This window comes from Ceratotherium simum, chromosome 31 (assembly GCF_057802395.1).
Source record: "Ceratotherium simum simum isolate JZ-2026a chromosome 31, ASM5780239v1, whole genome shotgun sequence".
Lineage (NCBI taxonomy): Eukaryota > Metazoa > Chordata > Mammalia > Perissodactyla > Rhinocerotidae > Ceratotherium > Ceratotherium simum.
The window spans coordinates 27,318,980-27,346,442 of NC_141930.1; the positions used below are offsets into that span (position 1 = coordinate 27,318,980).

Sequence of the window (27,463 nt, forward strand, 5' to 3'; positions counted from 1 at the left end):
CAGTATGGAGATTCCTCAAAAAAGCAAGGATAGAACTACCATATGATCCAGCTATTCCACTGTTGGGTATTTATCCAAAGAACTTGAAAACACCAATTTGCAAAGGTACATGCACCCCTGTGTTCATTGCAGCGTTATTCACAATAGCCAAGACTTGGAAGCAACCTAAGTGCCCATCAGGGACGAATGGATAAAGAAGATGTGGTATATATACACAATGGAATACTACTCAGCCATAAGAAATGATGAAATCCAGCCATTTGTGACAACGTGGATGGACATTGAGGGTATAATGCAAAGTGAAATAAGTCAGAGGGAGAAGGTCAAATACCGTATGATTTCCTTCATTAAGTAGTAGATAATAACAACAATAAACAAACACATAGGGACAGAGATTGGATTGGTGGTTACCAGAGGGGAAGGGGGGAGGGAGGAGGGTGAAAGGGATAATTCGGTACATATGTGTGGTGATGGGTTGTAATTAGTATTTTGGTGGTGAACATGATGTAATCTATGCAGAAATAGAAGTACAATGATGTACACCTGAAATTTTTACAATGTTGTAAACCAATGTTACTGCAATAAAGAAAAAATTAAAAAAAAAAAAAGATCAATTACAGGGAATTTTAAAAATCCCTCATTGAACACAAATTTAAGAACTGCATAACAAAAGGACTTCTATATTCTCCAGAAATTAAAACTCCCACCTTTCTTTCATTTATATTTAAATAGGTCTATAAGTCACACACAGGTTTATTCAGCTGACAAGGTAGGATGCACACGGACATTTCACACATATGTAAGTACTTGCTGATTTCAGAACATGCATGTCCAAGTAGACAGCGGAGAGCCTGCATGAATGGACATTCTGGCAATTAAAAATGAACGGTACCAACAAATTCTCTTTAACAACAACAACAAAGCCACCGCAGTGGTTTAAGACATCAGTGATTTATACCTTAATGGGAATGATTTTAAATAACTAGTAAGATTATTCCTTAGCATCCTGACTTGTAGCTCTTAAATTAAAGTTTAGGGCAGAGAAGAGCGAGTTACTTGAGAACCTAAAACACTACAGTAATATTGTTCATTAATTCAGGAAATATAGACTGAACCCCCATTGTGTGATCATGGGTTGGGATATGACCCTCCCCTGACAGAGCTGACAGCTGAGAGAGGCAGTAAGCACCTGGGGGCCCGCCGGAAGGGAGGGGCTTCAGAAAGGGGAGACACCACACTGGGACTACCTTGAAAGTCTCTCTCGGGCATTTGTGGCAGACATTTTCTTCTAACACAGAATTCTGTCCCTACGTTCTAGTGTGTTCACCACCCTCAACCAACGACAAAGCTGAGACATCAAGGATGCAGCTTCCCAGGGACACACAGTGAGACAGAAGGTTGGAAGGCGGGTAGAGCCCCAACTGGGGACAGCTTTGGACCCTCACAGTGAGGAGGAGCAGAGGAGCAAAGACCACATTTTTGTTTTAGGAAGACTTGTCCTCTATTTATGGATATATGGGCATATTGCTCCTTCTCCATGAGTTGTATTTTCACCTCAGACTTTCCATGTAAAATGGGGCAATCTTGATATACATGCCATTCAGGGTGGTGTGTAAAGCGTCTTGGCCACAAAGAAAAAAAATTACTTAAAAAAGAAAGGATTTCATGCCTTTATTCAGCAATCATCAATGTTTTTTTATGTGCAGGGCACTGAAAACATGAAGATAGGTAAAACCTCCTTGACCCCCGAGGAACCAGAAAGGAGGCCCCGGAGGCAGACAGCCCGCAGTTAGGCACGCTCTGGAATCAGACCGCAGGGCATCCAGCTCCAGCACCAGTGGGCACTGGGAACATGGACAAGTTATTGAACCTCATGTCCCCACCCAGCAAGAAAACGATACCAGCAGAACTTTCCTCCCCAGGTTTTTGTGATGATTAAATAGGAACTCAGTAAAGCACTGAGAACGCTGCCAGTTGCATGACAACACCTCATGTCTGAGAGGTTACTATGACACGAATGCTGGGCCTCGAACTTACTCAGTTCTCAAACGGGGTTCCTTGTTGTCAATGCTCTTCCTCCCTCTGCTCATAATGACATTTAACTGGTATTTATTTAGCTCCTATCATTTGTCAAATACTGTGCTAGGATGAGGACACGGACCTTCCAAACCAGGGAAGGAGACAGATAAAACACTGCCAATGATCAAACTTGAACAGTTTTTAAATTGACAAGGAAGTTTCACATGCATTTTCTGCTTTGAGATTCCCCAGAATGCTGTCAGGGAGGTATTCTCATTATTATTCACACTTTAGAGCTGAGGAAAGGGGCCCACGCGGTTACAGGACTTGCTCAGGGACTCCTGACTCAACTGGTTCCTATTTCATCCCCTTCTCACTAAAACCATGTTTGTTTGTGCCTACACACAAAAAATTAATTACCCTGTGGGTATAATAACTAGATATTAGTAAATAATTTTATATATAATAATATAATAGATATAACCTAATAATAATTAGAAATAATAATTAGATATTATTATCTAATAAGAGCTATGAATTAGGTTGCAGAAGTAGTCCTGAACTGCTTAGCTTCCCTTGTGTTCTCAGATCATACCATGTTTCTGGATGCTGACAGGTATCTCCTAAGACGTGAAGTATTTACCTAGCAATCATCTCTGTACTATCAAAAGGACCTAGGATTGGACTCTCTCTCTAATGACATGGGATAATTCCTACAAAACTTTAAATTACAGTAAATGAACCAATGTCCTAAATTTCAGCTTTGTCTCCCAAAGTGGAATGCCTACACATTTCAGTTAAATGATGTTTTTATCTTTTTCAATAGTTCTGTACAGCATCAGCTCCAGTTCTTGAATGCATCTCTTCACTTCTGTCCAACATCAAGGCATATAATCTTGCATGAGTAACACATGCTGCTATTTTAAGCAAAAGCTTCATGGAAAAACTTCAGGTATGCATGGCATGTATGTTCGTAATTATGTTTTAACGTTACTAACTTTGAAACATTAGAATTTTATCCAAACAAATATGTAACTACAGCACATCATTTGTTATGAAATTCATCTAGGATCTTTCTGAAACTTTCAAAGTCAGCAGAGGTGAAAGGATAGTTGTCTTGAGAGGGTCATATCAAAACTTTCGAGGTTATATCCTGAATTATACTCCTTGAGAGAAATTATGTTGCTAGAAGAGTATCACCATATACTTCTCATATTCTACCCCATTATATTTTATCCCAATCTAGCTACCTTGGGTAAATTACTTAACTTCTGTATGCTTGAATTTTCTCATCTGCAACATGAGGATGAAGATGTGTGAATTAAATGAGTTAATATATACAGAAAGCATTTAGGGAGTGCCCAGCATTTTGTAAACATTACAGTAGTCCTCCCTTACAGGCGGTTTCCTTTACTTGTGGTCAACTGCGGTCTGAAAATATTAAATGGAAAATTCCAGAAATAAACAATTCTTAAGTTTTAAATTGCACACTGTTTGGAGTAGTGTGACGAAATCTCACACTGTTATGCTCATCCTGCCCAGGACGTGATCCATCCCTTTGTCCAGCATATCCACACTGTAACGCTACCTGCTCGTGAGTCACTGAGTAGCCATCTCGGTTATCAGGTCGACTGTCGTGTTATCACAGTGCTTGTGCTCAAGTAACCCTTATTTTTCTTAATAATGGCCCCAAAGCACAAGAGTAGTGATGCTGGCAATTTGGATATGCCAAAAAGAAGCTGGAAAGTGCTTTCTTTAAGGGAAAAGGTGCAAGTTCTCCACTTAAGCAAAAAAATCATGCTGAGCCTGCTATTATAGTGTATTGTTGTAATTGTTCTATTTTAGTATTAGTTATTATTTTTAACCTCTTACTGTGCCTAATTTATAATTAAACTTTATCACAGGTATGTATGTATGGAAAAAAACATAGTATTTATAGGGTTCTGTACTATCCACAGTTTCAGGCATCCACTGGGGGTCCTGGAACACCTTCCCGCGTTCCAAGGGGGAGAACACTACTGTATCTCAGTTCTCGTTTGGCTGATGGCAAAATTAAAACAACCAGGCCAAACGATATTAATGTTATTAGAAAAACTGACCCCTTCCCAGAAAAAGTAGTATATAAGATAAATACATAACCATGATGCCCCGAGCACAACCCAGATGGAACATGTTATACTCTAAGAGTTTGTTAATAACATCTAGAAATTCTGGAATGTAAATAAAGCACAACATTTTTTCTGGGGCAATTTGGAAAAACTCCTTAAAATTTTACAAGTGTGTATATCTTTACCCCTGGCCATTCACTTTGGGAAAATCATCCTAAGGAAATAGTTGGGGTCACGTGCAAAAATAAAAAAACTAGAAATAATCGAGGATATGTACAAAAAAAAAACTGAAGTAAGGTATTTATCATAGTATCCTTTATAGAGAAAAAAACCAAAAATCTTAACATTAAACAGCAGCCAATTGGTTAAATAAATGATGATGTATAAAAATAAATAATGGAACATTATACAGTTATTCAAAAGTGATACTATAGAAGAATATTTATTAAATGGAAATATAGCTGAATATTAAGTGAGAGTCATAAACCAATGTATACTATGATTCCATTTTTGTTAAAATTATTTCTACATGTATATATACATATATTTCTGTGCATATTAACACAGAAATCTAGGGGCAAATGCCACAATCTGCATAGTTTTTATGTCTGTATGGTTCACTTGTCTGAATTTAATTTTTCTACTGTGCTTTTACCAACATTGAACATAAATGGTTTATTAAAGCTCTGTATTTTTTCCCACATTCATCTAAGGAAAAGAAAAAAACTGTGGGTGGCACGTTTTTAATGAGTAGCCCCTCTAAAGTCTCAGGCTTGGAGATTCTTGCTGCCTCAGGCTCTGGTCATAGGATCTGGCCTACAGCCAGTCTACACGGTATAGCTTAGCTTTGCTAACCAGCTAGTAAGTGGCAGCCTCAGCAAAAATGGTTTTGATGTGCTAATCATTCCCAGCCATAAGTCAAACCATTAGGGTGGGAACCAAAAGTCCAGCCTGGATTGCCAGTCAATTTGCTGATTATTATTGGACATGAGGGCAAGCCTCTGTTGGCACTGGTGCAAGTCCTCATTGCTAAGGAGGGCTCAGATACTCCTTTCCTTAGTTATTTGGATAATTCCTTTTATCTAGGGCATTCTTATACATTTGCAAGGTATGGCCAGGTTCAAATGTCTGGAAAGAAGCCAGTAAGTTTAAGTGATGGGGAAAATGGAAAATAATTTCTTTGGATATAAAGTTAGAAACATTAGCGTGATTCAAGACTGACTGGAACTCTGGCAAGTTTCTGAAGCTTTATGGATTGCTTCTGCTATAGCGGGAAATGAGTTTAAAATACAGTAAAGCAATCACCTTCCAGCGTGTCTGCCTATACTGCCTCTATTTTTACTTTTACAGTTTTAAAATCTTATGAGCCATAGCTCAGCATCATTAATAGATAATGGTTTGATGGTTTTGTCAGAAAGATATTTCCATTTATATGTGTACATTTTAAAGGTAATTTTATTATATCTGGGGACCAATTTTTTAAGTTCCACAATAGAAATTAATGTGCAAATGGGATTTGTTTAACAGAAATTTGCCTTGAAGCCAAGTTAGCTCTATTCCATCTATAAGGTTAAGTGTGTAATTGTCTAGAAAGCCAAGACTTTCTTTCCTACTGAAAATACTCACCCCCCAATTTCTTTTTTGAACATTACATTTTTCATAAATGGTGACTAGCTTTGTGTCTAGATTCCCTATATTTCTCCTGTTCCTATTTGCATATGTAGAGATCCTTTTCTATGTTTTCTTTTACAGCAAAGAAATAATTTTTCATTACGTAATCCTGTGAAAGGCAATGACGGCAATTATGGGACCTTTTTCATTTAACTAGTGTTATTGTCCTGAAACGCTGACCATTCAGTCACCGTAACAGAAAACATATTATGTCTTTTAAGAATGAGGAAGAGTTATTTAAAGGAAAGAATCCTTTGAAAATATGAACAACTGAATAGTTTCTAAATAAAGACGAAAATCTGTGTCACTTACTTGAGGTTCTTGCTTGGGTTAACAACTTATGCTTCATGGACACAATAAAGGAAAAAGTTATTCCTCCAAACCTTACCGGAACAGTCTGTAACTCTCTGGTGATATTTGCAAGGCATTTCTGCAGATGTGGGTTCTCTCTATGTAGGGCACCTTTTCTAAGCCTAGTATCAGTGTATCAGAGAGAACAAGCCCATGAAAAAGATAAGCTTCATGGCATATTACTTTTATCGTATGCATGTTATTAGCTTTGAAACTGCAAGTGATTTGAAGGACATTAATTCACCTTAAGGAAATTTTCTTAGGTTTCTCTTTGACTTTATTTCCAAAGTCAGATTACAAGCTAATTTAAATTTCAAAGATTCCATTACATTCTTCTTGAATGACTGCTCATGCTCTTTGCCAAGTCAGTGCTCCCATCCAGGGAGAAGCTATTGTAATTCCACTGCAGGCAGGTCTTCTAATAAAGAGGGCAGTTTAACCTCCTCTTACATAAAATAGCAACAAGATGGGTGTTTTTATCATAAAGGGCGAGTCAAGCCTACACAAGTGGTGTGTGTGCTAAATTATACAGAAGGCCTATAAATGAACATCGTGGAAATGTTCTGTATGAGGAATAAATGGCACAAAGCACCTAAAAGATTAGTGGAAAAGAACTACAGGAGTCCAGAGGGCATCGACCTGATCTTGATGGTATTCTGTACCTTTTACAGACTAAAGAAGATTTTGTTTTAATCATCTTCCCCCAAAGAGTAAGCATTATCTTCATATTTGTTTTTACTGTTGTTTAAGAACAAAAACAATTTGAATATGTGATGTGAATCAGTGACAGCCCTTAAAAAATGGTACCTAGTCTTCTGTTATCCTGAGGGCAGGGAGGAGGGGAGAAAGAGGAGGGTTCTTAGTTAATTTTATTTTGTCTACAATGAGTGCAGCTCATCCACACAAAACAGTGCATCCTGGCTGCTCTAGGTGAAGTAAATAGAAATTCTTGCAGGCCTTGCTCCTCCACAGGTAGTAATGAGTGGTCCAGTTGATGAGAATGAATACTCCAACTCCTTGAGAAGCCCGGGGTGAGAGAGCCTACGTCCTGCATAAATGGGCAGGGCCTCCTGCCCCCAACTCCAGCCTGGGACAGGCCAAGGGAGGAAGGACAGAGAAGAAAGATCTTTTCTGATTTGTAATTACTACTTTTCTTAAAATTTCCTCATTTTCAACAAGGGAACTTACACAGAATTTCTTCTACTTTTTTTCTTTTTGAAAAATAACAATTTCTGTCCTTCCAAAAGATGCTGATGCTGTGTATCTTTGGGGAGAATGTATTTTACAGGAAAAAAAATACTTCATTGGCAACCAAGAAAACGCAATACTAAAACATTGTGATTTTAAACATTGCTTGGTCTCAGTGTGAGATTAACTGAAATTTCAGTTAACTTATCTTCCTTTTTGATTTACTAGTTTGGGGCTGCTCTGTAGTCTGTGCTCACTCATGCCTTCATACGTATTTCTTTTCAGCATTATTCTCTGACCTAAATCGCAGTGAAATGGAATACATTACACCAAATTTCTCATATCTGAACAAACTGCAGTCATCCAACTGCAGAACACACTCTACCTGCAAAACTCCATGTCAGAATCATGGATGAGTGACGTTTCCCATTTCGTGGAATTGTGAACCCCTGTGAGGAACCTAGATGGCGGTTTCTCTGTGTTCCCACTGATGAGAAAGTATCCTCCTCCCAGAGAAGGACAGGAAGCTGTTCCAGAAAGATACTAAAATCCCAACACTGTGGTGTTAATAAGAATAAAGAATTAGGTCAATGAAGCAGAAGGGAGTCCAGAAATAGATCCACAAATATACAACTGATTTTTGACAAAGGAACTCAGACAATTCAATGGAGAATGAAAAGAATTTTCAACAAATGATGATGGAAAAATTGGATATCCATTTGGAAAATAGTAAACTTTCACCCCTACCTCACACCAAAAATATCAACCTGAGGTAGAACATAGGTGTAAAAGTTTAAAACTGAAACTATGAAGCTTCTAGAAAAAAACAGAATATTTTCGCAACTTTGGAGTAGGTAAAAATTTCCTAATTTGCTAACAAAAAACAAAATGTAAAAGAAAATTGACAAATTGACCTTTAAAAGATTTAAAAGCTTCTGCTCATCAAATAACACTGTTAAGAAAACGAAAAGGCAAACTACTAAATGGGAGAAAATATACCCAAAACATATACCTGAAAAAGGACTTTTAGCCAGAAAAAATAAAGAACTACAAATCAATAACAAAAAGACAAACAGTTCAACTTAAAGAAAGGGCCACAGACTGGAATAGACACGTCACAAAAGAAAATATGAAAAACCTATGAGTGCATGAAAAGGTACTCACGGACATTAGTCATGAGGGAAATACAAATTAAAACCACAACAAAACATTATTGCATAGCCCTCAAATCACTAAAAATAAAAAGACAATACAAATGTTGGCGAGGATGTGGAACAACGGGAACTCGCACACTCTGCTGATGGGAAAGTCTGAAGTTAATCAAACACTTACCCTGTGACCCAGCAATTCCACCCAGGGGACAGTATCATCCAAGATAAAGGAAAACACATGTCCACAAAAGGACTTGTTCAACGATGTGTACAGCAACTTTATTCAAAATGCACAACTGGAAACAATCCAATATCCATTAACAGAAGAACTGACAAGCAAACTGCAGTATAGGCACACAATGGAATACTACTCAGCAATAAAAGGACCGAGCTACTGATACAACAACAAGCATGAACCTTGAAGACATGACACGGAAGGGAAGGAACCAGCACAAAGGGTATTTACTGTATCATTCCATTTGTATAAATTTAAAAACAGATAAAACTAACTTACGGTGATAGAAATCAGAACAATGATTTCTTCTGGGGGGTGGAAAAGGAGAAACTGACTAGAAAGTGCCATGAGAGAATCTGCTGGGGTGATGGAAATTAGGGTGGTGCCATGAGTGTATATATTTGTTAGAACTTATCAAACCATACACCTAAAATCTGTAAATTTTACCTCAAAAAAACCATATATTGTATTAAAAAACCAATACTACCAATATAGTCTTACTACAACGTTTTTAAAAAGGTTTTATTACTGATTTGACATCCTAATAAAATTATTTTTATTTTGAATTCTTCTGAACCTTTCAATCTCTTATTTATATGTCGTATGCCATGTACATATAAAGAAAAATGATGACTCAATTCCATATGAATTTATGACATTTATGCTTACTCATTTGAATGTTATATTGTGCCTTTATACCGAGACTAGTTTATTAGGACCTGAGAATAATTTTTCTATTTGTAGGCCCTCGGAAAGCTTATTTTAAACAGTTAACCACCATTAATACCCATTTAAAACCTTTCTTTTAAGTTATTTTTGCTTCTTCAGCTTTTACTTGACCAATTTTTCTTTTATTTGTCTCATGTTTATAGTAAAGCAGTTTTCTGGAGGAAATTAATAGGTATTTTATATGAATATAATATATACACTTACCTTTTTTTCTGACTGACTTGTGTATTACTCTTAAAAACATACAGTTAAACATCTTGAGGTCAAAGGAAGCTTTAAGAACATTCTTGGTTTTGAATATCTGTTCTGTTCCTTATTAGTTATATAAATTTAGGTCAAATTACTTCATTTCTTTAAGTCTCAGCTTCTTCTTAAATAAAAATAGCTATTTCAGGGTCAGCCCCAGTGGCATGGTGGTTAAGTTTGGTGCACTCTGCTTCGGCGGCCCAGGGTTCAATTCCCAGGCGCGGACCTACAACACTCATCTGTCAGTGGCCATGCTGTGAGGGCGGCTCACATATAAAATAGAGGAAGACTGGCAACAGATGTTAGCTCAGGGCAAATCTTCCTCAGCAAAAAAAAAAAAAAAAAAAAAAGCTATTTCATAGCTTCAACAGGGGAGGGCAGGTGGGAGCTGGCGTCCTGCAGCTAATAAGGGGGGTGTTTTCTCTGTAGAGAATTTAAAAAACAATAAAAAAGCCACATGCAAACAATTCTAAAACATACCAGTGATCAAATACCTGTCCCCAGGGGGCAAACCGTTCCCAATGACACTACATATGACAATGCAAAGCAATACAGTCTGGCAGCCACCTCTGAGGGAGGGAATGGAGAGAGCAGAAGTAACACAAGCCTGAGGTGAGTCTTTCCCTCAGCTGCGGCCCAGGAACAGCTAACCTTCACTGAACATCTTCTATGAGCCTGGCCCCACACTAAAACACATTAACCATTTAATCCCTGCAACAATTCTATGACGAAGATACTACTGCCACCATTTTACAGTGCAGGAAACGGAGAGAGGTCAGTAACCTTCTCGAGGCTACAGCCAGTGAGTGACGGAATCTGGGGGTGCTGCCAGTTGACCCCAACATGTGCGTTTGAACCATGAAGCTGCACTATTGCTTCTGAGCTTCCAAGCCTTCCCAGGGGCTTTAAAACATGATTGGGAAGTGAGTGGGAGAGTCAGAAAAGAGGGACTCTCGATTTCTAACAGTCTGTTTTGAAGAATTTGGATCCTCAAGCTTGATTCACAACAGTACAAGAAACAGGAACAATTAAAAGGGCAGAGCCTCCAGTTATAGTCCTTAGGAAAATAAACTACCGTCTAATTTCCCAATATCCAGGAAACGGAGAAGAGCAGCCTTGCCAAAAATGTTGCATTCAGCAGCGACCGACTGCAGGGGCCAGCAGAGGGGAGCAGAGCCCTCCAGGGGCCCACGACTAGCTGAGTGTTTTCATAGCAGTGAACTCACCCCTGGCCACGGTGTGAATGTGGCTATAAATCAAGCAGTAATCACATTTTGCAGCATTTAACACAGTCCCTCGGTTGCCCTCATTTACCAATACTGGACAGGAAAGAAAGGCAGACCATTCCCAGTGAGAGCAGGCTTCTCCACTTTGAGCCTAGTGTTCTGCCTTCACCCCCAAAGCACAAGACAGCCATGGAGAGAACATTCTCTCGGGGTCCAGGCTGCGTGACAACACCTTGCAATTACACGGAGGATGAGGATGGAAAAAGCACTGGGAGAAAGGAGATCTGTCCTTATCATACTGGAACACAGAGTAGCAACCAAAAGCCTATGAAAAACGGAACAGCAGTTCAAATAAACTATGCATGAGTAGGAAAATTTAATTAAGCTATCAGAAAAGCATCGAAATCTTCACAGAGACACACACAACACAGGAACCTAAGCAAACTAAGGTCTCATTTGATTTTAGTCAAGGCAGATTCAGCCTTCACTTTGGCTATAAACACGTCATCTTGGACGCTTTATAAGGGAGACCTCAGGAGATGTGTGAATTATTCCTTCACAAAGATTTTACTTTTCAATGTCATCAAGCCCTATGAAAATGCAACTTAATACTTAGGTTTACGTAGAAATGTCAGTGTTCTCTTTTAGTGTGACTTGATGCTTTTTATTTTACATTTCCACACATTATGCTTCTTAAGTTAAATAAATCTGATACTCTGTAGAAATGGTACTAGAAAGCTAAACATTTAATTTTTTTTATTTTAAACCATTGGTTATATTCTCAATAGACTCATCCTGACAACTCCAAAAAGCTAGAGACATCAATGATTCCAAAATTACTTTATGACTGAAAATTTTTAGTTTAAGAAAGTTATATATTTTAGACCGTAAGTTGGTAAACTTTTTGGTAAAGAGCCAGATAGTGAATATTTTAGGCTTTGCAGGTCACACAGTCTCTGTCATGACTTCTCAGCTCTGCCACTATAGCATGAAACAGCCAAAGTCAACACATAAATGATCATGGCTGTGTTCCAATAAAACTTTATTTACAAAAACTGACAGTGGGCTGGATATGGCCCATAGACCATCCTTTGTCAACCTCTGATCTACACTAGACTAAAACTGTGGAAGATGGTCTCTAATGATATACTGGAAACTGAAACTTCTAAGCAAAAATAACTATAAATAAGCAACTCCTTGTATCCAATTGTATAATGTTAGATGTGGCAAATGTTTCTTGAGTTTCTGGAAGTTGCTAATTTTTAACATGAAACATAAGATTTGAGGGTGTTCATCCTTTCTTGCACATAGCACATTAACAGGTGTTAATGCTGATCAGAGCTGGAAACAGAGCATGTCCTACGAGTCACTAGAGATGGCTAACGGAAGTGTTATACTTACAAGGGAAGGCTTCATTTGACTGGGATTGGATCTCGACAGGCCCAAGGCACCTTAAAAAGAAAAAAGTCACTTCTGTCACTTAAGAGCACAATTGATTCACTCAACTTCAAAAGGGCACTGAGAATGCCAGGCTTTGAAAAACACACAAAACACTAGGGAGTAGAGAGAAGCACGATGTATCCTTATCAAAAGACACAAAAGAATGTGTGTCCACAGGTTTAAGGAAAATTAATTAAAATCTTGAGATCAGGAATGGTGATTATCTAAATGCCAAAAAGAAACATAACCCCAAATGAGAAAAAAAAAGACAAAAAAGATGCATAGCAAGGTGGGAGAAGAGTGAACCTATTCAAATGAGGTTGGCTAACACAACATCCTCACCTGTGCATACCGGTCTGAGCAAACACTCACGGCGGCGGGCGGAGTGGAGAGTTAACGCTGTACTTCTAGCATCGAAAATCAGGGCGCATAGAGTAAAACATGGCTGCTCCCTGACCCCGCTGCTCACTGTCCCGGTGACAAGGCCAGCACAGCTGCTTTGGGCTAGTGCCCTTATTACAGAAAGCAAACTACTCGAAACCCAAACTCTCGAAGTCTGCCGCTGGAGTCCATTTTGGAGCAAGAGAGGGTATGAATAACTATCTCAGTTTCCAAAGATTTTGTATCACCATTTGTGTGATTCTTTTTTTAAAAGGCACTAGTTTGAGAATGTAGCAATTCAATACTAGATTAAATAGCCCATCTGATAATATGGCATAGAAAAATGGAGGAAGAAAGAAAAAAAGGAAGGACTGAGAAAGTGCTATGAAATAATTTTTAATTTTTCAGATATATGAATAAATACGCCACTAGCCTGAAAAAGAAATGTATGAACTAAAGGGATTACTTACATAAAAACAGTGTATCCACAGGTACAGGTCTTCTGCTTTTGAGGGACATGGTTCTCCCCGCTCCCACCATCAACTCTGACAACTCCAGCTACCAATACACTGGACCCAAGGCCCTCGGGAAATGCAGATGACAAAGGGTCCAGAGACCATTCTCTCACCTCCTCTCAACTGCTCTGCTCTTTACAGTCTCAATCTTTCCCTATCTACTAAGTCTTCAGAGTACCCTCCCGTTCTTATGTTATCTTTGTTTAGTTGTGTTTAATCAAAGTAACATAGCAAACTATACCCAGATAGTAAAGCGTTTTCTGCAAACCCCGTTTTGAAAACCACATGGATTGTCTATCGATTCTTCGGCAATGCAGCGGAGGACCAGCGTGAGGTAGAAATACTCTGCTTGCTCTTGTTCGGCTGCGGTTGGAAGGAGACTTTAGACTTACGCCTCTATTTGCCCTCAAGAAGAAGGGATCTGGCCCACCAGGTATAGACTGCTCCTGGTTGGTGCTAGAACCTTCCTATCAGGAAGTGGCAACAAGGTTTCATATCTAACTTCACTCCCCCACCCACCAGGAATATATATACAATATATATTGAAAGCAAACAAAAAAACTTTAAAAGTGGACTGAAGTTCAGAGAAAAGCAGAAAAACATTTTAAGTCAGGCCAAATACTGAAGAAAAGCTTATAATAAAACATGAAAATCACTGAGATAAAATAATTGAAAATATCTTACTGCACCAGTTTCAAAAAAACAGGTCTTCAGCCCTCTTCTTGCCTCTCTAGAGAGACTGTCTCAGGGACCCCATGGCTCCAGCTCCCACGTACGTGCTAATGACTCCCACAGGTACATCTCCAGTCCATCCTCTCCCCTGACCTCCAGACCGGCATAGTCTATGCCAACTCAACGTCTCCATTTGCATGTCATCAGCAGCTCAAACATAAAGGGTCCAAAACTGAGCTGCTGAACCCCCTCCCAAGCCTGTCCCCACCACACTCTCCTCTGCCAGTTAATGGCAGGATCCTTCTTCCGGGGGCTTTGGCCAGGAACCCTGGAGTCAGCCTTTATGTTCCTCTTTCTATCACTCCATACACCCAAGCTGTCATTAAATCCTATACACTCAATTTTCAAAACATTTCCAGAACCTGACCATTCCTCACCACCTACACAGCTCCAGCCCGGCCCAAGCTGCTACACTTGTGCTCTGAATTACTGCAACCATCCTACTGGTCTCGTCCAGTCTCAGCATAGCAGCCACAGAGACCCCGTGAAGACGAAGGTCAGACCAAGTCACTCCACCGCCTGAAACCCTCTTGTGACTTCCCATCGCCTTCAGGGCAAAAGCCAAAACCCTAACAACAGCCCTACAGCCCCTTGCACTCTGGCTCCAGGTAAACTCTGAGCGCAGTTCCGACAGCAGGACACCCCTCCGCTGCAGAGACACTGCTCTCCTGGCCGCTCCGGCCGCACTGCCAGGACGCCTCTGCCTCACGGGCTGTACCCTCTGGCTGCTGGCTGAACTCAGTTCCTTGGGGCTGGAGGACTGGGGCCCCAGTTTCCCTGCTGGCTATGAGGGGGGCCATTCTCACACCCTAGAGGCTGCTCACGTCTTTTCCACGTGGCCCTCTCACCGTTCCCCTCTCTAAGGCCAGCAGGAGAATCTCTACTCTGGTGTGCTGAGACCGAGCCTTACGTAACGAACCTGACAATCACCTTCACTGGGTCAGTCCCACCACCCAACACAAGGGTCACCTCAAACGCCACCTACCACGCTCTCCAAAGTGCTCCCACCACCTCACCCCCACATCACACATCAATCCCCATCCCTGCTTTATTTTCCTCTATAGTACTTTTTACCATTTGAAATACCAAATATATTTTATACACTTATCTTCCATACGTCTGCTCCACCTCGCTGAAATACGAGCCTCAGGAGGGCAGAATTTACTGTGTTTTTGTTTATTGCCATATCCCCCGCCTGTGGAAGAACAGTGCCTGGCTGGAAGCAGGTTATTGATAAGTATTTACTGAGTGAATAAATGATTTACTATATGGTTTGCTTTAAAAACATCAGCATCTCAACACTCCCCATTGTACGGCCAAGCTGCAGATTTCTACGCCCTCTTTCGACGGTCGCTGCATTGCATCAGAACTTTGTTTAGTCACAAAAGACGAAGCTCAACGTTATTAAACAAAGCTATATAGTTTTAGTTTATTTACAGTGTTATCAGCCAACTTTGCGGTGAGAACTCCACAATCCATATTTGCAAAACCAGCATTTTATACTGATGTGAAAACAGAGATGTTCACTGTCTGGTTCCCAGGCCCAGATATGACTTCCATGCTTTCTGTTTTTTTTTCCAGGGGAAGATTCACCCTAAGCTAACATGTGTTGCCAATCTTCCTCCTTTTTTCTTCTTTTCTTCCCCCACAAAGCCCCAGTACATAGTTGTGTATTGTTGTACCTTCTTCTGGTTCTTCTATGTGAGCTGCCACCACAGCATAGCTACTGACGGGCGGTGTGGTTCTGCGCCCAGGAACCGAACCCAGGCACCGAACCCAGGCACCGAAGCACAGCACACCAAACTTAACGGCTAGGCCATCAGGGCTGGCTCTGTTTGCTGTTTTTATCTTAAAAACTCTTCAGTCAAACAGTGGAGGGAATAGAAAGTAAAAGCCAAACTCTCTTTGAAGGCTGACTCCAAGGAAACCACGTGTATGTGACTAGGTGGGTGATTTAAACAAAGAGAGAAAAAAGAGGTATGGTATTCAGAAGCAATGAACATCCTATCACTAGAGTACCGTACGTTACAGATCCATTATCCATCTCATTTAAAGGAATGGGGCTTTTTGAAAGAGGTAGGGGAACAGGCAAGGCCAGAGGCTATAAATGTGCGATGCAAGTCCATGTAAGACACACACTGTGTATCCATTTTACCCCATGCGCCTCTGGTTAGCAATGTTTCTTATGTGATTAAAAAAAAAAAGTATATGCACTTAAAACAATACTCATAAACCACTGCAATTGCCAAGTTCTATAACAAATTAATGATTTACCTGACATGCAGCCTAAAAACCACTCGCACATGGTCTCCACTAAAAGTAACCAAACGCTCCTCAGGCGATCACAGGTCATAAAATGCAGCCCAATTTTCTCTTTCATCTTGTTCAAGCTTCCCCACTCCTGTTTATTTTACTAGCACTACTACCATTAATATAATTCAAGGAACATAATAAATTTCTAAATCTCCCTTGCCACTGATAAATAAGCAATCACTTTTGAATTCCTGGCTGGTTTCTGCTTCTGGCTTCTCCCCTCTAACCATATACACAGTTTGCAGGTTTATCTGCCAAAAAGAGTGATTCTGGCAAGTTACTCCTGTGGTCATGAACTCAGGGCAGCTCCCTATGGCCTAGCTTGTCAAGTTCATAGCCCTCGCTATGGCCTCACTTGTCAAGTTCTTAACCTGGATTAAGCCCTTAACCTGGGTCAGTTTGGTTTCTTTGTTAACGGCAAGACTGTGCACACTTGACCAGGTCCTCACCCGGCCAGGACCTGGGGCGAATGGCATACAGATCCATGACTGAAAATCATACACATCAAACCCTAAGCCCTACTGACTGTAAAAACACCTCTTTATATGAAGGACAGACTGTTTCTCTTTCCCTTAGAAATACGTGAGGTTAAGAAAGAAGCAAGTCCATAAAACATGGTCTTCAGCATCTGAAAGTAAAGTATTATAAGCACGGGGGTAAATTTGGCATTTACTGGGCATCTTGACTGAACTTTCTGTGGAAGCAGAATTCTAACATGAACTCCAGGAAATCCCACCCCCCTGGTGTACACGCCAGGACAGTGAATATAATGGATTTCACTCCTGTGATTAGGTATGTTATATGGCACATTAACCTTAAGACAAGGAGATTATCCAGAAGGGCCTAGCCTAATCTCATGAATCCTTTAAAAGCAGAGAGTCTTCTCCGGCTGGTCACAGAAGAGAAACCAAGGAGATTAGAAGTGAGGGGGATTCGACAAGGGATCCTCCTGCAATGTTGCGAGAGAACCTGTGAGAAGGCACGTGAAAAGGCCTAGGGCAAGGAACTGTGAGTGGCTTCTAGAAACTTCTAGGAACTGATGGCAGCCCTTGGCTGACAGCCAGGAAACAAGGACCTCAGTCCTGCCAAAAACCTGAATGAGCCTAGAAAAAGGCTTTTCCCCAAAGCCTCAACCGAGAATGCAGTCTGGGCAACACCTTGAGTGTGAGACCCTGAGCAGAGCACCCAGCTGAACCATGACAGACTTGTGACCCTCAGAACCGTGAGCTAAGAAATGGCTATTGTTTGTGGAAATTTGATACGCAGCAATAGAAAACTAACATGCTTTCCTCTAAGCCTAGCCTCTGCCTGTTCCAACAAGTGAAAAAGAAAGAAAAGTATGAGAGGCCTCCAAGGAAATCTCTATCCTTCTCACAACACCATGAAATCCGGGAACAAGCAGAACATACAAATCTTTAATGATAGTGACTATTCTAAAGATCATTACGTGTAAGCAATATTTTTCAGAGATGTCAAAATAGCAATCGGCCCTTCCATGATATTTTATTACTGTTAACATCAATAATAGCAACATCAACATTATAATGTATTTAGGTTTCTATGACATATATTAGGAAAAGCATTCACCTTTTATTCATCAAAATAGCAATTGATTATCTACTATATACAGTATCCTTTGTAAGTGCTTATTGAGTAGTTCCAGGGAATGCTAAGAAAAACATGCTATCCACATATTATTACAATAAAAAGTAAATATTAGAGGATGTTTACCCACTGCTTTTCTTAAGAGCAAACATTAATTACTAAAATATAAGTATTCTGCATCTCATTTTGCTTTTATAAGCAATCCTGCTGTTATTTCAATTTATAGACACTTGTTTCATTTCTACTCCATGCTAGGGACTAAAAAACATAGATAAATAAGTCAGCCCCCCATTTCCAGTCCCCCACAGTCTCGTGAGAGAAAAATAAGTCTATTGAGAATTGAAACAAGCAATTTCAATCAGTATAATGTTAGTGGTATGCATACCGTGTAAGATGCAGTGTAGCCCAGGAATTATGTCATGTTTGGTGTGATGGTGGTGGGCGATCAATTAAGAAAGTGTCTCTCTCCCGCCCTCCATCCATCCAAGACTATTACGAGTTAAACAGAAACATCTGACCTAATTAAGGGCCGTCTGACATTTGTCATGTGCCTGAGGACTGTGACCAACTAATTTTTTTATCAAAGAAAACTAGCTTTTCATGAAATACCTCTATCCATTGCAGTGTGTTTAAACATGAAAGGCAGTTGACAGTTCTTAATCTGCCACAATTAAGTTTGCACATCTCTAATGCAACAATGAGCACAAGCAAGTTCTGCCCATCCATGGGAAGGAAACACTACTTTGTTCACTAACTTCTAAAATTCCCCAAATAGAAAGTTGTATTAAAACCAAACTGACTCCTCAGACACAGAACAGAATGTCTGGGAGTTTGGGACCTAAATCAAACACACTAACCTTTTATTGCTGATCCAGCAATGTAAAATCATACAGTCATGCACCGCATACCATTTCCATCAATGACAGACCGCATATACGACAGTGGTCCCATAAGATGAGTACCACACAGCCTAGGTGTGCAGCAGGCTATACCATCTAGGTTTGTGTAAGTACACTGTGATGTTCGCACGACGACGAAATCACCTAACAATGCATTTCTCAGAACATACCCTGTCGTTAAGTGACGCACGGCTGTAACTGTATTCTTGGAGACATGGAGTGATTAAAATAGAAAATATTTAACATTATAGTTTAAGAACATACACACGCACACATTCACACACACATAGCATCTTTACCAGTCCTGCTGCGAGGAAATGAAAATCTTAATCCTCATCACTCTACAATGGTTTTCCTTAAATGAGAAATTTCCCCGTGATAATGCTTGTCTTATTTGGCATTTATTTTTAAAAGGATGAGCCGTGACTCTTCAAACAAGCTGTTTTCAAATTCCACCACTAAAAATTATTCCTAAAAGAAATGTCTTACACTCAGTCGTCAGATTTAACATCTGCTGTGTGCGAGACAAAGTTGAGACGCAAAACACAGTGCTCAGAAATAACAGGCAGGTAACGAAGGCACTGACTGAACATAGTGAAATGGACACTACCTGACCCGAGCCCTTAAGTCGTTTACACATCAGCTGTAGAGATGTTGCTAATAAACACACAAAAAATTAAAAAGTAATAATATAAAACAATAACAAAACACATTGAGAACTTTACACTCAGTAATTAAGATGGTAAACTTTATATTACGTGTTTTCTACCACCATTAAAAACAAAGCAATAAAAAAGAATTTTCATTGATAATTCAAAACTAACTATGAGATCTTAAAACAACAAATGCTACCAGTTCAAGCTGGAGTTTTGTCTTTAAAGGAGGCGTGAGACGAGTCTTCAGTTTTTCTTACCAAGGCCCACTTGAAAAAGGGAGGAGGCGGACCTCCCCTCTTCGCACCACACGGAGAACAGGAGAGCTCGGCACCTTGGACGAATACTGTGCAGCGCCATCATTCTGCAAACACATGACCTAACAAAAGAGGAGCAGCAGCAGAAGACTGCGAACAGATGATCCCTGCTAAGGGGCTCTGTCCCAAAAGGCCTGCATCCCACTTTGGAACACATTCCCCCAGCTGCTCCGTAGCTTGACATCACACAGGGGACCCAGGAAAGCTGAGTGGAGCACTCACTTTATTCAGAAACAGGGGCTCTTCAGTTTACGAATGCCAAATTTTAGTTACGTCAGTTCTTTTAACTCAGTTACTAATGAGTTACCAGTTATTCCTAAGTAAGAACAAAAGTCTAAAAACTAGCAGCCTATTTCCTAATAAGAACCAAAGAAGGCACTTAGAGCCACACTTAGCGGGTCCCCAGCACAGCACAGAGGAGCCTGGAGTCTACAGTCCACATGCCGGTGCCCACCCCAGCTCCCGCACGTACTGCTGGTGTGGCCTGCACATCTGCATCTCAGGGACGTCCTCACCTGCCAAAGGGGAATAATGGAAAGGACAATGACAACATGTGTGAAGTGCACTATGGGCCTAGCACTGCACATTCTCACTAGAACCTTATGAAGCAAGTATGGGGAGAACAACAATATAAGAATAATAATATAATAGTACCAATGTTATAGGGTCATTACGAGGATTAAGTAACATAAATGTACTGTGCTCTTTAGCATCTGCCAGGCACACAGGACATAGTAAATGGCATGTGTTACCATTACTCGGCTAAGTGAGAAAGGGGGCAGGGATTTAAGTAACGGTGTGCGCAAAGGAAAAGAACAGGGTTGGCAAAAAGCACTGACGATCTCAAGCAGATCAGTCTAGCTGAGAAGGGTTGCAAGGAAGTAATGGCTGGGGAGGTAAGTTAGAATGCACTACAGTAAAGGTGAGTGCCCAGCCGACCACACCTGTACCTTTATCCCCAGAGTCTATGGGAGTTACTAAAAAGTTTTTAAGAATGAAGGTGACATGAAGATAGTAATTTATCATGACCCACCTATATGCAACATGCAAGGCAGACTGAAATGGGAATATCTGAGGGACAGACAAACCAATCAGAAGTGGTTTCAGCAATACTATGTGATAAAAGAAGATGAGGGCTTAACCTGGAACATTCTGGAAAGAAAGAAAGGAAAAATAAGAAAGAGTCAAAGAACAAAAATAATGAGTGAATGACCAGGAGTTCAGTGATTCTCCAAGGTTCTTCAAAGATGGTTCCTTAGTAAGGGAAGCTCAGCGGTAGTCTAGGAGAAAAGCCAGGAGAGAGGCTGGTTTAGCAGAAAGATCAGGAGATCCGTTCATGACATTGTGAATTTCAGTTTGAAGCAGAATATCGATTAAGTGGATCTAGAAAGTGGCATAAATGTTGAGATAACAGGTGAAGCACAGCTGCAACCATGTGTAGGTGTGATTCCCGGGTGAAGGATGACAAAATGGCTGAGACAGAGCCCTGGTGGGTGCACACACTTAGGTCATAGGAAGTGGATGGACAAAGAGGGCAGGAGGGGAGATGAGAGACTCTGACCTAGGAAGACAACAGAAGACGGAGCAGCAGGTCACAAGGTCCTGAGGTCAGGGAAAAATGGAATGAGAGTGTCCCTGGTTTATAAATCAGGATGGAGATCTTAGAGAAAGTATAAAAAAGAGGCGGAGCTAAGGGAAGGTAGAAGGGAAAGGAAGGGTACGGATGACCACAGACAGGACAGCAGAACACACAGACGTGTTGTGAGGTGGCGAGGAAAGGAGGGGTGTAGAGTGGGAACTCCACTGTGGGGGAGCGAGTGTCAGGGCTTGGCAGGGTAGGAACAATGGTGAGATCAATGTTAATATTCCTTTTAAAATAAAAAACCTTCAGCACCACCCCATCAAACCTGCACTAAAGGAACATTCAATGCTTCTACTTTTACCTTCAAAACATGAACAGATAATTTTCATGAAAAGAATTTGCAGCTGCTTCTGAAAGGGACTAAGTGAGAGAAAAACCATTGCAAAACACTGTGCTCAACAATTCACTGCTGCCTGACTGTGGAATAAGGGACTGTGCGTAAGCACGCCAGAGTCTCAGGCTGGGTTCAGGATTATTAACCAAGTATTCAGAATCAGCTCTGAATTTCAACAGCAAGTATATAACCCAGGGAATGTGAATCTATTAAGCCTTTATGCTAATTACCGTTCTGGAGAAGTTGAAAGAGAGTTAAAAGAAAGAAGCTAAAGTTTAAATTAAGTCCTACTTTGACATTAAATTTTTTTTTCAAAATTCTCAAATTGGTCGCCAAGCACACTAACCTCCTACGTGAAGAAGCTATTTTTAAAAACACTGAAATCTCAATATTCATCATGCACATTAAATAGCCTCTCAAGTTTGACAAGAGAGCAGTCATTTACCAAAACAAGTATAAACCGTACCAAGACAGAATTCCTCCACTACTGTTTGATAAGAAATTACCTCTTCCAACATTAACTATCACTGCTCGGGTACTATCAGCTTAAAAAGAAGAGAGAAAGGGAAGAGGGAAGAGGATTAATGACAATCCCATGAGGTGTCTGGTGCCTCTGGTCAACTGCTGTGCCTCAGTGACTGGAACCACAGCCCAGGCCGGGTGGCCTCCAGGGACGACACTGAGGTGATGGGAGGAGGAAATGAAAATGGCAGCTTCCAGGTCCACCCCACTACAGCTACAGTCTATGAATACACTCCCTGGTCCTCAGGCCTCACCACAAGCGGCCTCCAAAACACAGACCATGATGTCAACGCTCCAGGACTTAATATTGACCTGTTCCCTACAGAGAGGCTGGAACTCCTGGACTAAGGAATAAGAATTACCGCACCATCTGAAATCCTGCAGGATGCTCACGTCACTGACTGCTTCCAAAAAACGTAGAGCATCTCATTCCTCTTGCACAGTCTTCACAGGAAAGAAATCTACTGAGTTTCCACTTTCCACCTAATTAGGTTCACTCCTGGAATACTATTTAAGTATTGTTTGAAAGCGCTCCCTACCATCACCATTATTTTCTCTTCATAACTCTTCCATCCAATTTTCTTCTGCTTTGGCAGTGTGTTAACATCACGGAGGTCGAACATCAGCTCTAGAAACCTGTCACTTACATCACAGGCTCCCCGGTTCAAGCCTTAAGGCCCTATGTACTATAAAGCAAATTCTCTCCAGCGTTTGTAAAACCACTAAGCATTCCACATTCAACTGGACCACCATCACTACACTAACTCGTGACCCTATGGCCATCATCTGGCAGAATGCCACAATTTAGTCTAAACTGGAGACGTAAGATTTAAAACTGCACAACTATTGGTTGCCTGAAGTGGCATCCATCACTCTGTTTACAAATGTGAATGTGAGCAGGTGATACAGGCTGAAAATTAAGAAATGTTGTGAACACACATGTGTGTTCATCCGTGGTAAGAAGTGCACACAGATTTCCTTTTTCAAATCCCTGTTCTAAGGAGGTTCCCACAGATGAACCAGCAAGGAAGAAATTATAAATGTATAAATGGTACTAAGACATTCTGGTAATCTAGGCTTGTCAATGGCTGACCATGCGCTGAATGAGGATTCTTGGTATACATAATATAATAGAAAGAACACAATACATGGCATTACGAGGCTTCAGTTTATACCTGACAGTTAATGCCCAGGCTCCTACAACTTTTCTGTGCCTCAGTTTCCTCACGTATGAAATGGACACTCTTAGGAAATGCCACAAAATGTACAAAGGATTTCTGAGAATCCAGAAGTCATAGAGGACTGAATCATGAAGATTTTATTTTAAAGTCTATAGTGGAGGGCCGGCCCCGTGGCTTAGCGGTTGAGTGGGCGCGCTCCGCTGCTGGCGGCCCAGGTTCGGATCCCGGGCGCGCACAGACGCACCGCGTCTCTGGCCATGCTGAGGCCGCGTCCCACATACAGCAACTAGAAGGATGTGCAACTATGACGTACAACTATCTACTGGGGCTTTGGGGGGAAAAATGGAGGAGGATTGGCAATAGATGTTAGCTCAGAGCTGGTCTTCCTCAGCAAAAAGAGAGGAGGATTAGCACGGATGTTAGCTCAGGGCTGATCTTCCTCACAAAAAAAAAAAAAATTCTTTTAGCTTTTTTGTAATTGAAGTATAGTTGGCACACAATATTATGTTAGTTTCAGGCATACAATATAGTGATTCAACATTTATATATATTACAAAGTGATCGCCATGATAAGTCTAGCTACCACCTGTCATCATACAAACTTATTACAGCATTATTGACTATATTCCCTATGCCATACATTACATCCCTGTGACTTACTTATTTTATGTCAGGAACTTTGTACCTCTTAATCTCTTCACCTATTTTGCCTAACCACCAGCACCTCCCTCCTAGCAACCACCAGTTTGTTCTCTGTATCTATGAGTCTATTTCTGTTTTGTTTTGTTTGCTTGTTTGTTTTGTTTTTTAGATTCCACATACAAGTGAAACCATATGGTATTTGTCTTTCTCTGACTTACTTCACTCAGCACAAGATCCTCTAGGTCCATTCATGTTGTCGCAAATGGCAAGATTTCATTCTTTTTTATGGCTAATATTCCATTGTATACATATACCACATCTTCTTTATCCATTCATCTATCGATGAATACTCAGGTTGCTTCCATATATCAGCTATTATAAATACTGCTGCAATGAACATACGGGTGCATATATCTTTTTGAATCAGTGCTATTGTTTTCTTCAGGTAAATATCCAGAATTGGAATTGCTGGACCGTATGGTGTTCTATTCATAATTTTTTGAGGAACCTCCATAGTGTTTTCCACAGTGGCCACACCAATTTACATTCCCACCAATGGTGCACAACAGTTCCCTTGTCTCCACATCCTCGCCAACACTGTTATTTTTGTTATCTTTTTGATAATAGCCATTCTGACAGGTGTGAGGTGGTATCTCACTGTGGTTTTGATTTGCATTTCCCTGATGATTAGTGATGTTGAGCATCTTTTCATGTTTCTGTTGGCCATCTGTATGTCTTTGGAAAAATGTCTTTTCAAGTTCTTTGCCCATATTTTAATCAGACTGTTTGGGTTTTTTTGCTATTGAGTTGTATGAGTCCTTTATATATTTTGGATATTAACCCCTTATCAAATATATCATTTGCAAATATCTTCTCCCATTCAGTAGGCTGCCTTTTTGTTTTGTCAATGGTTTCCTTCACTGTGCAAAAGATTTTTAGTTTGACGTGGTCCCATTTGTTTATTTTTGCTTTTATTGGCCTTGCCTGAGGAGACAGGTCCAAAAAAATATTGCTAAGGCTGATGTCCAAGAGTTTACTCCTGTGTTTTCTTCTAGGAGTTTTATGGTTTCAGGTCTTACATTTAAGTCTTTTATCTATTTTGAGTTTATTTTTGTACATGGTGTAAGAAAGTGGTCCAGTTTCATTCCTTTGCACGTAGCTGTCCAGTTTTCCCAACACCATTTAATGAAGAGACTGTCTTTTCCACACTGTATATTCTTGCCTCCTCTGTCATAGGTTAATTGATCATATAAGTGAGGGTTTGTTTCTGGGCTCTCTATTCTGTTTCACTGATCTATGTGTCTGTTTTTTGTGCCAGTACCATACTATTTTGATTACTATAGCTTTGTAATATAGTTTGAAATCAGGGAATATAATACCTTAGGCTTTGTTCTTTCTCCAAATTGCTTTGGCTAATCGGGGTCTTTTGTGGTTCCATACAAATTTTAGAATTATTTGTTCTAGTTCTGAGAAAAAATGCCATTGGTATTTTGATAGGGATTGCCCTGAATCTGTAGATTGCTTTGGGCAGTATGGACATTTTAACAGTATTAACTCTTCCAATCCATGAGCATGGAATATCTTTCCATTTATTTGTGTCGTCTTCCATTTCCTTCATCAATGTCTTATAGTTTTCAGAGTACAGGTCTTTCAGCTCCTTGGTTAAATTTATTCCTAGGTATTTTAGTCTTTTTGATGCAATTGTAAATGGGAATGTTTCCTTAATTTCTCTTTCTGATAGACTGTTATTAGTGTATAGAAATGCAACAGATTTCTGTATATTAATTTTGTATCCTGCGACTTTACTAAATTTATTTATTAGTTCTAATAGTTTTTTGGTGGTCTTTAGGGTTTTCCATATATAGTATCATGTCATCTGCAAACAATGACAGTTTTACTTCTTCCTTTCCATTCGTTTAGTCTTATGAGATGAAAATACTCCTTGGTTTGTGCTCCATACTGCAACGGTTTGCACAGGTGGCCCCTGAATTTTAATCAATAGATAAGACTTGAATTGCTGTAATCACCTAATAGACACGGCCGTCAGATGGAGCTTGGGGCCAAGTAGCAGAGTGGCACAGTGTAAAATGGGTCCGATGCGTTAAAGGGTGTCACGTAAAGTAAAGCTGTTCACGAAACATGCAAGATCTATGCCTCCTGAATACAGAGAGTGCACAGGCAGATCGGTACACAGTTCAATTTATTCACTCAGTGGCTATTTACGGGGCCCCTCCTGGGTGTCAGGCAATGGTCTAGGCCATGGGGATGGAGCAGTCAACAAACAGACAAAACATCCTGCCCTCATGGGGCTTACCAGGTAGTTCTACTAGTCACCTTTCTAACTGAAGAGGACACAGCAGCAGGACACATAACACACTCTGAAGGGAGAGTGTGATTACGCTGTCAGGGACAGGGGACAGCACTGTGCAGCCGTGCTTGCTGCTGACGTCCCCAAGGCGGCCTTGAGCGGTTAAGAGAACGTAATGCTAGTGTGTTCTGAGCGCACAACATGGTGGACTCGGTGCTTCGCCTCCCCCTGTAATAAACGTGGCAACGGCCATCCTAATTGCACAGACCTACACCATACCGACTTACTGTCAGATTACAATTAATTTCACTTCACTAGTTTTTAAAATAACTCTTTAACAGACTATTAAGCTTTGACTTTTAACTAATTAAAGCTGCTTTAAAAAGAGCTTTTTATTTTAGCCAGTTAACTCATTACTTCCTAAAACTAAATAGTATAAATGTTATATAACCTATTTAATACTGAACATATTTAATTGATAAAAGAGTTTGAGGGCTTTGTTTCAATTCATCTGCATAGCATTTTGTCCTTGTCTCATGAGAACTTCCAAGTGCTGCCTGATTTTAACCACAACTGGTATTTTACTCAAGAGCATCCATAAATCCCTAAAATCTGATGAGTGAGTGAGTTTCGCTGGCATGATGCTAAATGACAGCTGAAATATTTCAAATTGGCTTTTATTTTATTGGGTAAGGTCTATAATTTACAAAATTGCTAAGGTGATTATTTTGTAAGTGTAATGTCCACAGTCTGGCCAACTAGCGTCTACCTAAATTAGAAATCAGTACAGGTACTTATTTTGATTCCTCTGTTGTAATCCTAACAGCTTCTTTATTTACCTGGTAGCTGCTGCTTCCAAACGGATATTGGAGCACATAAAGTTTATGAAAGGTAGCTTTGATGCTCTAAAGCAAGCTTATAAAGCACGAACTAGTATCATAAGTACAATATATTAATTTTCTATGTGTTCATGGAAGTTTTCTAAATAAGGCTGTCACCTTTATAAAGTGCACTTACTGCTTATGAAGGGCTGAGCACACAGTTATACAGGCTGC

General features: G+C 40.3%; 1 protein-coding gene across 3 annotated transcripts in view; it reads right to left on the reverse strand.

Moving 5' to 3' along the window:
- Nucleotides 1-27,463, reverse strand: part of FAM110B (family with sequence similarity 110 member B) — a 148,793-nt gene that overhangs the window by 78,666 nt on the left and 42,664 nt on the right. For all 3 annotated transcript variants that reach the window (XM_087420539.1, XM_087420540.1, XM_087420541.1), the window contains exon 3: nucleotides 12,326-12,375. The gene's annotated coding sequence lies outside the window, so the exon portion shown is untranslated. The remainder of the gene's footprint in view (nucleotides 1-12,325; nucleotides 12,376-27,463) is intronic.